A 10699-nucleotide genomic window follows, 5' to 3' on the forward strand; every position below is an offset into this window, starting at 1 on the left:
AGTCTGAAGGGATGCAGAGATGAAAACCTCTCTGGAGAGGAGAGAGGTGTTCTGGTGTTTGTCTTCATTTGCATGTCATGTGCAGTGTAATGTTAATGAATAGAATTACTTGCAAATGTCTTTAGCCACGTCAGCGATTAGCGAGAGTGAGCAGATCTGCGATGGCTTTCTGTGATTGCTGGGGGCAGTGCAGCCTGCTGTTGTGCAGGTGTGAAGGTGAGTGAAGGGGCTTGGTGTGGGGATGAACTTGGGTTTACCTGTTTCAAATCCGAACGTTCCCACAAAGAGCTCAGAGACATGGGAAACGTACAGACTTTTGGCATGGGTTGGCAAAGCACTGGTAGGGAGACCAAGGAAGGAATTTTCATTTGCCTATCTTAATAACTTCAGCTTTTGATATTCAATTGTTCTGTTGCAGTTTAACTTCTAGCTCCTTTTTTAAGAAAAGTGTGAGCAGTCGTGTAGAGGAAATGCTTCTTTGAAGTGTTTCCCCTCGCCGTATTTTAAATAGATACTCCTCTTCCTCTCTTTCTGAATCCAAATTAGTCTCATGTAGCATCGATCGGAATCTACAATAGGAAATGGGTCAATGACAGACAAGGAAGTTTCTGGAGACTGGATGGCTCCTTCCCAGTCTGCAACCCCAGGCTTTGGGGAGCAACATACCGTTTGAACTTGCACTCTTAAAGTTGTTATTTCCTTTAAGGTTAAGGCAATCAAATATTTTCACAATTTTTAGTGGAATACACGTGCTTGTTAGGTAAATGAACAAGGTGGAGTTTGCAGGTTTCTGGTACGACTGTGTGTCTTGCATGTTAAATACAGGACCGTATTTTCATTTCAGTTCTGGTTGCCAGTGTAATAACATCTCTTCTGCAGAACGAGTAACAAAACTTGGCTGGAAACAACATTCAGGGTAATTCTAACATCACCTTACTGGTTTTTCTGTGGCACCTTCTGTATCTTGTATCTGGAAGCTGGAGTTATTTCTGACTTCTGTGAAAACGCACAGGGTTTCCTGGTGAAGTCTTTAGCCTTATTTCACGCTTGGTAAGCTGTGAAATAGATCCCAGGATGTGTCTTTATCTCAGGTAGTGCTGTACGGGGATGGAAAGCCCACTCGCTGGTGCAGCTGCCATCTTGCGTATCACTGTATGGACAGCACGCGTGTTGATTTTTGACATGAAACTCAATAGGAGAAGGACTGGGATTCTTCTGCTGTTTCATTTTTGGTAAAAATCAAAATGAGACTAGGAGAATAAAACCCGATCAGGGCAAGAATTGACTTTCTTCTTGCCTGGCGGACTAACTCTGTTAGTTCTAGAAGTCGTTATATCACGCAAGTGAGAGGCAGTTAAAAGTGAGACCTGACACAGATCCTGGCTAGGTTTCAGCAGTGCTAACTCTTTGTATTTCTTGCCTGGTTTCGATGTCTGCTTGCTAACTTCTTCCTTTCAACTGCAAGGCTGGGTTGTTTGGTTTTGTTTGTTGTGTTTTGTTGGTTTTTTTTTTTAATTTCTTTGAAGTGTTTTGACCTGATGTCAGAAGCACCTTCACATTCAGAGGAACGGGTTGGCAGTGCGGATGAAATTCTCAGAAAGGTTGAGCTGGCTATTTGTGAAGAACTGAATACCGACTTAAATGCAAGTACCAGTCATGCCTGCTGTGTCATGACTTCTATATATTTGATACATCTTTGATTGCAGTTTAAAGCTTTTCTTAATGTATCAGATGAGTTTATTTGCTACAAGGCAGCATCTTTTTTTTGTGGCAGTGTGACAGACACTCACTCAGGCTGCTCCCCAGAGAGAAGAGAACGTGTTTTCCAGGCAGCAGGCAGCAAACAGCTTTGGGTTACAGGAACTTAGCTGTATGTATGACTTAACTAACCTGTATGTATGGCTTAGCTAGGAAACTGCGGAACCTCATTCTTCCCTTGCTACGTGCAGAGAAGCTTTCTTTGAACTGTACTGAGTTTTGGTGTTTGTGTTGAAAACACACGTGATGAAAAGTAAGTTTCTGTTTAAAATAATGGGATCGCTTCTCCGGGTGAATGTGTATGGATACATTTATTTTTTCCAGTCCGATGAGGTGAATGTTTTTTTAGCTGCTTTCATTTTGCATGGGACAAGTGTTCTTGTCTTACCGATAATAATTTGCTATGCTTCTGTTAGTCTTTTTCCCAGTTATTTACCTTTTCTGATAAGCATTTCTTCCGTTTTCTTTTGCTAACTCTGAGATATTCCATTGTCTCTGCAGTGAGAGTCCCTGCTGCGCCAGAGAATAGCCACGTCAGCAAAAGTTGAACTTGTCCTTTGATGTAGCATCATACTAAGAGCAAACCATTAGTTTAGTCTGCTTGTGACTGCTTTCTGTGATAGAACCAGTGACTCTCAGAAAATGGTTGCATGCTTTAATATTTCATATCTATTTAACTGTGCTATCCTAAAAGAACTTCTGTCACAGCATGTGGAGTAAGAAATTGGACTTCTGCATGGAAGTGCCAATCAGTTTTATTCTCTTGAAACTATTGGATGAACTCTTAGACTTGCTAACTTCCCTTTTAGAATCTCTTTAAGAAGAGAGAGAAAAATCTGGTCACTGAATTTTCTTTTCCGGTAACAATGGAATTTCTCAGTAAAGGTTTTCCATCTTAAATGTTGGCGTGTATGAATGAAGAACGACTCTCATTCTTTAATTTCTCTCTGTGTAATTAAATGCAGGAGCATGATGAAGCAGAGAAGGGAATAATGAGTGCTTACAATAAAGTCGTACATGAAGTTCGTCAAGAGCAAAATATGATCACGGTCATACAGAACAGATACTTGGCCAGCGTTGAGGTGAGTTTATGCCTTATTTCTGCCACACTAATCTATACTAGTAACCATTTCTGACATAGTTTATTTTTGAAAGAGGTCCTCTAATCTCTTTATAGGGAAATTCTAGGAGTACGTTGGTGATGAGAGACTGGTGGGGTTAAACCTTAACAACTGCAGTTGTGCATTACCTGAGCCAATGCTTCATTTCATTTAAATACAACGATACTTTTTTAAAAACTAAAGCAGTGGAAGCTGTAATCTCTGGATTCATTACAAATCAGTACAATGTAATTTAAGGGGATTGAGCTTTAAGCAGAATGTTGGTTCTCCAGAAGGTTGTTAATGTAATTAAACTGAATTCTTCTGCAGGGAAGGGCCCTGGAAAGCTGGATTCAGGTAGGCTTCAGGCAGTTTCTCTAATGCATTGGGCTAAAGCATATTAAAATGGAATGCTTGAACACTTTCTGATTTTTTAATATTTTTTTTTTTAAATTTTCCTCCTTGCTCAAAAAACTTGCTGAGGAATGGCTGAATAGAAAACCCGATAGTAAAACTTATTATAAGTTAAGGAAACTGTGAAGAGCTTAAGGTCCCAGTTAAGGCAGAAGCTGTTTGAAAAGAACAACTTTGAGGAAGTATGAAAATGTTCCAGTGTTGGTGGCTTTGTCTGTTGTTTTTTAAATTGGTTTGGAAAGTTTAATTTTGTCTATTCCATGTAAGTGGTAATTATATAGAACAGTTTGTGTTTTCTGGCCTGAATTTTGCCTTTCACTGTGGAAGTTTTAGGCTTCAGCCTTAGTTCTCAGCTTTAGGCTGAGACAAAGCCTGAATGGCTTAAAAAGGAAAAAAAAGGTCAGTTCATAGCCACTTTTCAGTGCCCGGTCATGGCACTGGGCTTTAACTCAGTCCCTGTGGTGAGGGTTGAACAGTTTTGTCCATCTCTCTTTACTGTGCTGGTTGTGTGATTACTTTTAAGTTTTTACTTTGTGGACAATGCGTGTGCCTCCACTTTGATGACAGAAGTCAGTGTCTGTTCTAGTTTTCAGGGTTCTCCACTGCCCTTCAGAAAAGTCCAAAGCATGTAAATATTACCCCTGCTTCAGTGCTGTTCGTTTGATTGCACATTCATTATTCTGGTCATGCTTAAGGAAAAAAAAGAACCTGCATCTGTCTCTCTGTAAGCATGTAAAGGGGCAGTAGGCTTCCCGGAGGGATTTGAAGTGAGACACGCTGATGAAACCCATTGAGAAAAGGATTCTTGGATAATGAGGTGACATGAGGAAAAGGCCTGCTCCTGGGAGAAAGAAGTGAATGGATTAGGGAACCTGGCATTGCTGGCAGATGAATGATGTTGCTGTTATCATATGTGATCAGCTAATTAAAAAAAAAGAAAAAAAGCTCTTTGACTTAGGAAACAAGCAGAACAAGCAGGCAAATGGCTAGAACCTTTGGTGTGTCACATAAATAAAGAGAACAACGTCCTCAGAGGTTGGGTTTTAAGAGAATCTCTTGGGTTTCCAGGAAGGAGACTGAGTAAAATACGCATCTGAGAATATGTTCAACTCCAGAAGTGTGATGTGGAAGCTGTTTTTTAATCCTGATATAGTAGGTTACTGTTTGGTATGATAGCAGAATGAGAATTACACACTAACTTTGTTATTCCTAATGCAGCCTGCTGATTACAGTGAGTTTGAAATGAAAAGAAAGGAAATTGATGATCTGCAAAATAGGGTTCTTCAGGAAATATCTAAGGAACAAGAAGAATATGTAAGTATTAAACTACTCAGACAACTAAAACAAACCTGTATGAAGCACATCTGCATTTCAATTGCTTTAATGTGCACTCTGGGTAAAGCAAAAAATGGGATTTTTTCTGTTGTTGGATGTTAATATGGCCCTTTTTTTGGTGAAACCTATGGGAGAAGGCCCGGAGGCTGATCACTTTTATCTCTGTTTGAACACGGTTTCTTAAACCTTTCCCCCCTTCCCTACTACATAAGACGGTGAGGTGAAAAAAAAAAAAAAAAAAAAAAAAAAAGTGAGCTGTAGTTCTCACCCCAGAAGAGCTACAGGTAAAATTGTAAGCTCACTTGCTGAAGAAAGACTGTATTTCTTGCAAGAAGGGGAACGTTTCCCTGTGACTAGGTTAAAACAGGCTTTTACCCTGAAGTGAAGGAGATCACCCTTTCTCTGAGTCCTTTATATCAAGTAAAGAATGGGAAACCCTTGCCTTGTGAGCGGGTAGAAGGGCACCAGAATTTGTGGTGGTGACATATCTATGTCTGCAGAGACAACATTTGTGTGTAAGAGTTACCTTGCAGCATTACAGCTGTGTGAGGTCTGGAGATGCGTGAGATGCTGGCCTGCTCTGTGTTACTACTTGATTTCTGTCTTTCCCCACTTACCCATAATGAAGTTGTTTTGCTTTGCTTAGGCCCAGTAAAGTCTCTTCTAGAAAAGATGAAATGTTTTCCGTGGTAGTGCATGAGCTGTTTGGGGCCTTACGACTTCCCACCTTCAAGAGATTTCAAAAATCTGTCTGTGTTGTACTGCTGTATTCTTGTTGTGTGTTGGTGGGGTTTTTCTTCCTTTTTTTAAAAAAAAAAACCCAAACAAAAGAAGGAAATGGCAGTGTTACTTTGAGTGATGCTGTTGAAGGAGGCACAGTCGTGGTCCATGTACATTTGAATGTCCCGGCTATACACGGCACATGTCCGTGTGTGTTTATATATGTCAGAAAGCAGTGACCTGAACCTGTGGGCCTTGTTTCCTTCATTTAGGAGAAGCTTATGTATTTGGTACAGAGATGGTTGCCTGGGTTACCACTTCTTTATCCAGAGCTAGGAATTCTAAACTCTGTGGTAAGCAGAGACTGTGTGAATGCCCTGTCAGTTATTGTTTCGGACGCTGTCAGGGCTCTGCACCAGCAGTGCTCTGCACCGTCTCTGTTCATGTGGGGGACATACACCCTGACCGTTGTCTGCTGGGCTCTTCCTCCTCCTCCCCTTCTCTGGGAGATGGCTGAGGAATGCATTTCATCAGCTGCCTCATCATGGCCAGCCTCTCGGTGACAGACAGATGCTTTTTCACATGTCCCAGCTGCTTTTGCGCCTTGCGGAGCTGGCTGAGGAAGAGGAGAGGTAGTCAAAGCCTCTGAATCTTACCTGCTGTTAAATGCCGCGCGCTTACCCTGCATCTGTGTGTGCTTGTGCTTCAGAGCTCCGGCGGACTTCTGACACGCAGCCTGGAGCGAGGCCTCTTGGATGCTGAGCCCTTGCAGGAACTGAGCCCGCAGTGACCTTTAGTGTGTCCAGCAGTTCAGGGCCAGAAGGTTCTTTTAAAGGTAATGTTGGTGCTGGCTTTCAGTTAGCGCTGCAAGCGAGGCCTTGGCTGATTAACGTGCTGGTCCTGACTGAACTCTGCTGTTCCTGTCGTGTCCCTGTATTTAACAGCCCTTTTCTGATGGCAGAGCTTTTTGTCAGGGCCTGTAGAGCATGAAGCATTGTTTTCCTTCTCAATTGCTTCCAGATTTTTTTTTTTTTAACTTCTTCTGAGGACTGTTGCAGTGAACAGTGCTTCCCCTCTGCTGTCTGTTCTTTCTGGTACCTGGTGGACGTTTTATCTGTTCCTTACTCCTGTCTCTTTGGAGAGGCTGGTTTGTCTTCCTGATGGTTTCACTGAGATAGTTCGGGAACTGCTGCTTTTCCCTTACTCTGCTTCTCTACCAATCTGCTAGCAATTGGGAAGCCAGGGGATTCAGTATTACAGGAGGCATAGTTGTAAATATTCTTTTTGCTTTTGACTTGTTTCATTTAAATCTCAGATTAGAGACACGCTCCCTGTTCTGTTGGTACAGACTTTCTAAGAGTTAATGAGAAAATATGGGAACAGTCTATGACATCGGAATTGAGTTCTGTGTTAAGAGAAAGTCATTTGATGGCACCTAACAATATGCATTTCTTTAAAAACAAAAGAAGTTCAGTAATGTCACAGGCATCAGGAGTAATAGCTTGGCTCTCTGTTTTGGCTTTAAGGGCTACTCTGTGTGTGTAAGCTCGGAAGCCAGAGTGATAGAAGGAATCACCAAGTACCACAGGGCTCGGAATCAACAGAAGGAGAAACTTGGACTGTTGCAGGTGTTGTTCCTTCTTTTCTGCAAGGCAAGATTCAGATTGATGATCTTGAATTCTGGTTTAACTTGCAGTTGGACCTTAAAGCTTTAACATATTTCAAGTGGAGCATTGAATCAGAAAAATACTTCCTTTCTGAGTAAAACTTAGTAAACATAATGAATTGATTTATTGCACTAGTGCATGTTAAACTTCCCAGTATTCCTGATTTTTGAAACATTTATCCTTTTTTTTGTTTGTTTTTTTTTGTTGTTGTTGAAGTCTGATCCTTTGGTATATATAGCGGTCCCATGCTACCCAGGAGCAGGTCTGGGAGCTTTACAAGCTGATACACCATTAACTTCAGAAGTAAGTATAACAACTTAGACTAACAGCATTTATTTTGTATGCCTGTGAACTGAACTCTTACTGTTCTGCTGTATCTTATGGTGCTGATGCTGTTCCACCAGTGTCTTCCTTTGGTGGCTGACCGTGACTGGCAGAGTTGCACAGGATAGCTTGACTGGCATTCTCAGCATCTGGTCAGGCAGTAGTTTATAACTTCCTAAAAGAGATTTTGCTTGGATACCTTTTTTTAAAAAAAATTGAGATTAATGCCTCAGCTGTATTTCTAGTACATCTTAAAAGTACTGGAGCTGAACATGTGAGATGTTCAGGGACAGGCATTCTGTATTGATGTTTTAGAGTACGCTCTGTGTGTACATTTTTTTTTTTTTTCCTCTCCTCCCTCCCTTTATCCCCCTCCTTTCCCTTTCCCTCTTCCCCACACAGTGTAGGCAGTTTGGGTGGTTGTCCCTTCTCAAAGAAGCAGTAGCTCGAAGTCTTTTCTCCAGTTCTGTTTGCTGGCTTGGACCTACTTGTGAAAGTCCAAGTTGCGTGTGGAGTGGTGTGGGGGTTTTCTGTTTGTTTTCCCTCCATATTTTTTCATGTTAGTGATATGTTAATCACTGGCTGCATTTTTTTCCCCTCCCTGGCTGTGCAAGTCATAATAATCTTACTGGGAATTAATTCATACTTCATAAAACAGAATTGGCATGAATTTTGAATGTGTACAAACCTAAAAGAAAAAAAAAAGTTTTAGTTCTGGATAGAAGCTTACTTGATAGTGTGCTTTGTTTTTTCTGTGTCAATCTTTTAATAAACATACAAATTAAATCATTAGGAGGCATTAGAAGTGATGAAAGGAGTGGCGCAAGGTCTGCAAACGTTGCTTGGAGCTAATACAGTACATGGATCTTTGCATGAGAAAAATGTTTTTGCTGTGAATCGAAAACGAGGAGTCCTTGGAGACTCTGATTTCACAAAATCCGAGGTACAAACCCCATCCTTCAGTGACATTTTAGTCAGAACTACGTATCAAAACAGACATCTGTGCGATTCAAAAGGTTTATTGATAAACATTGTGCTTAGCAGTGACTCCTGTTTCATATTTTGGATAGGGTTGGGCAGTTTGAGTCTTGTTGAAGTTTTTGTAAACTTAATCTAATCTTGGAGGGGAAAAGAATTACTGAGTGTGGGCTCTGGTTAAGCAAACCAGTGGAACAAAAAAGAGCAGGTGCAGTAGCTGCTGGCTGTCTGTCTTGTGTATGTACTGGTAATCAGCATCATCAGAGGCGAGAGTCAGAACTCGTGTTTGAAGAGCTGGTCAGGCTCGTATGAAGCCTTTGCCTTTCTGTTTTATAGGTGATGGGGTTCTAGGATGTGTTTTCATCTGTTGCGGTATTTGGTAAATTAACAGGATTTTACATGTTGCCCACATATACCTGCAGTGATACGTACTTCTGATTTAGTCCTCAGTTTCTGCAGTAAAGACGTTCATAGCTGTTCTTGGGGAAAATCTAATATTCTTTAAGCACACGAGCTATTTTCTCGCTATTCGTTGTGTTTACAAAGCAAAGTCTCCAATAATGGGATCTGCTGTAGTCACCTTTTTGACTTTCTAAACTCGAGTTGTTTGAGCGAAGCCATTTTTGTGCTAGAGGTCTGCTTCATGCTTACTTAATTTTTAAAACATTAATATATGTTATAGTATGTCCTATTAATATAATAAACCTAACAAACATTAATTTTCATTGAGAACCCTTATTTGTGCTTTGGAAGTGCATTATCTGTTAATCTCATGAAGAGTGTCAAATCTTTGGACAGCAAAATCTGCTTCCCTTGAAATAAATTTCAGTTTTTCAGCAGAGAGATGCTTTAAAAATTCTCAACCGCTGAATCTTCTGAAAGGTCGTACTCAGTACAGATGTGTCATTGTGAAAATTGCAAGGGCTGAGGAAGACTGTCTCTCTCTTTACTCCTCCCTGCAGGTATGGGCTGTGCTGAGCAGAGCAGCTCCTGTGTGACAGAGCGGGAAAGTTCCACCAGTGGGTCACAGCCTGGATCCAGTTTGTGCCTTGGCTCTAGGGGTGTCAGTACTGCTCGGTGCTGGTACTTTCTGCATGATCACGACTGCATGAGTGGAGCTGGTAACTGATGTGTTACCAAGTACTCTGGGCACGCTGGAGGCTAGTGGATGGTGTGGAGGTCGAAGCTGATCAGGCTGCCCCAAGGACAGAGGGGGCAGCTGGAGCGGGGAGCCCTGTGGAGACAGGACGGCCCTGCCCTGGGGCACCTGGGCACGTTTCAAGGGCCGTGTGTCTGGTGAATGCCCTTTGCTTCATTATCCACGAAATGCATGTTACTGTTTCAGGGGGTCCCTGAAGAGCCCCCCCATGCTCGGGGGGGGGGTGTTTACCGCTCACCACAGGGTTGGGGGCTCAGTGTCAGCTTAGGCAGCTGAAATGTAGGGGTCCCCTCACCCCCAAACGCCCCCAGACTGAAGTGTGGGGTGAATTCCGTCACCGATGGCCGCTGGTTGAATTCAGGGTCCCCAGGGGAGAGCTCAACGCCGGGTAACGGAATCTTCCCCTCCTTGGGTTGGGAGATGGGGGGCTCTGGTGCGGACCCCCGGGGAGGAACCCACCCTGGGCACCCGGCGCCGGGTCTTGCCGTCTGCTTCGCCATTGACACGGGGAAGGGCGTCCACCAGCCACCAACACCAACAGCGCCTTCTTCATGCCGCCCATCCTCATCCTCCCCTCGCCTTCCAACCCGCTCCCAGCAAAACCTGTGCCGAATGTTGGCAGTTTGACCCTAGGCTGGTGTCCTGGTGCTGTGTCCTTCCCGGTGGTCTCCTCCATCCCATCCATCCCCGGTGGCGCCAACTCCAATGCCGGCACCTTAGGCGCCGACACGCCGCTGGGTTTTGGTATCTTCCAGCTGACGGGATCCACTGGTTGTTTTACTGGTGCGGTGAAACCCACAGTGGGGACGGTGAACCAGGGGGTCAGCGGTTGCGCCCCCCCCATCACCCACTGTCCCCCTGGTTTTCAGCTTCAACGGGGTCGTGCCAGGAGACTCTGGCATCTTCCTTCCTGCCGTGCCAGTGCTCAAGCTCTTGGCACTTGCCCCACGTCTCATCATTTTGGGGTCCCCCCCCGATGCGTATATTGGAGCTGGATCCCCCAAATTCTGGCCACTTCACACCCTCACCCAGCTTCGGCCCGGCAGGGAGTTTAGGCAGCGATGGCACACGTTGGCTGCCTGTCACTGGCAGTGTGAGGCCCACCTGTGGTACTCAAAGCCGGGGGGTCCCAGGGGACTCCGGTTCTTCTGACCTCCCATCGTCCTCCCCCAACCCCCCGAATCCCAACCGTGGCAGCTTCATCACTGGGCCGGCATCCTGGGGACCCTCCTCACCACCAGCAC

At 43.8% G+C, this 10699-nt stretch overlaps 1 pseudogene; it reads left to right on the forward strand.

The window, feature by feature from the left end:
* Window positions 1–1107: 1107 nt before the first annotated feature.
* On the forward strand, window positions 1108–9311 carry LOC141974086 (serine/threonine-protein kinase 31-like; annotated as a pseudogene).
* Window positions 9312–10699: the final 1388 nt, after the last annotated feature.

The sequence above is a fragment of the Athene noctua genome, unplaced genomic scaffold (assembly GCF_965140245.1).
Source record: "Athene noctua unplaced genomic scaffold, bAthNoc1.hap1.1 HAP1_HAP1_scaffold_31, whole genome shotgun sequence".
NCBI lineage: Eukaryota > Metazoa > Chordata > Aves > Strigiformes > Strigidae > Athene > Athene noctua.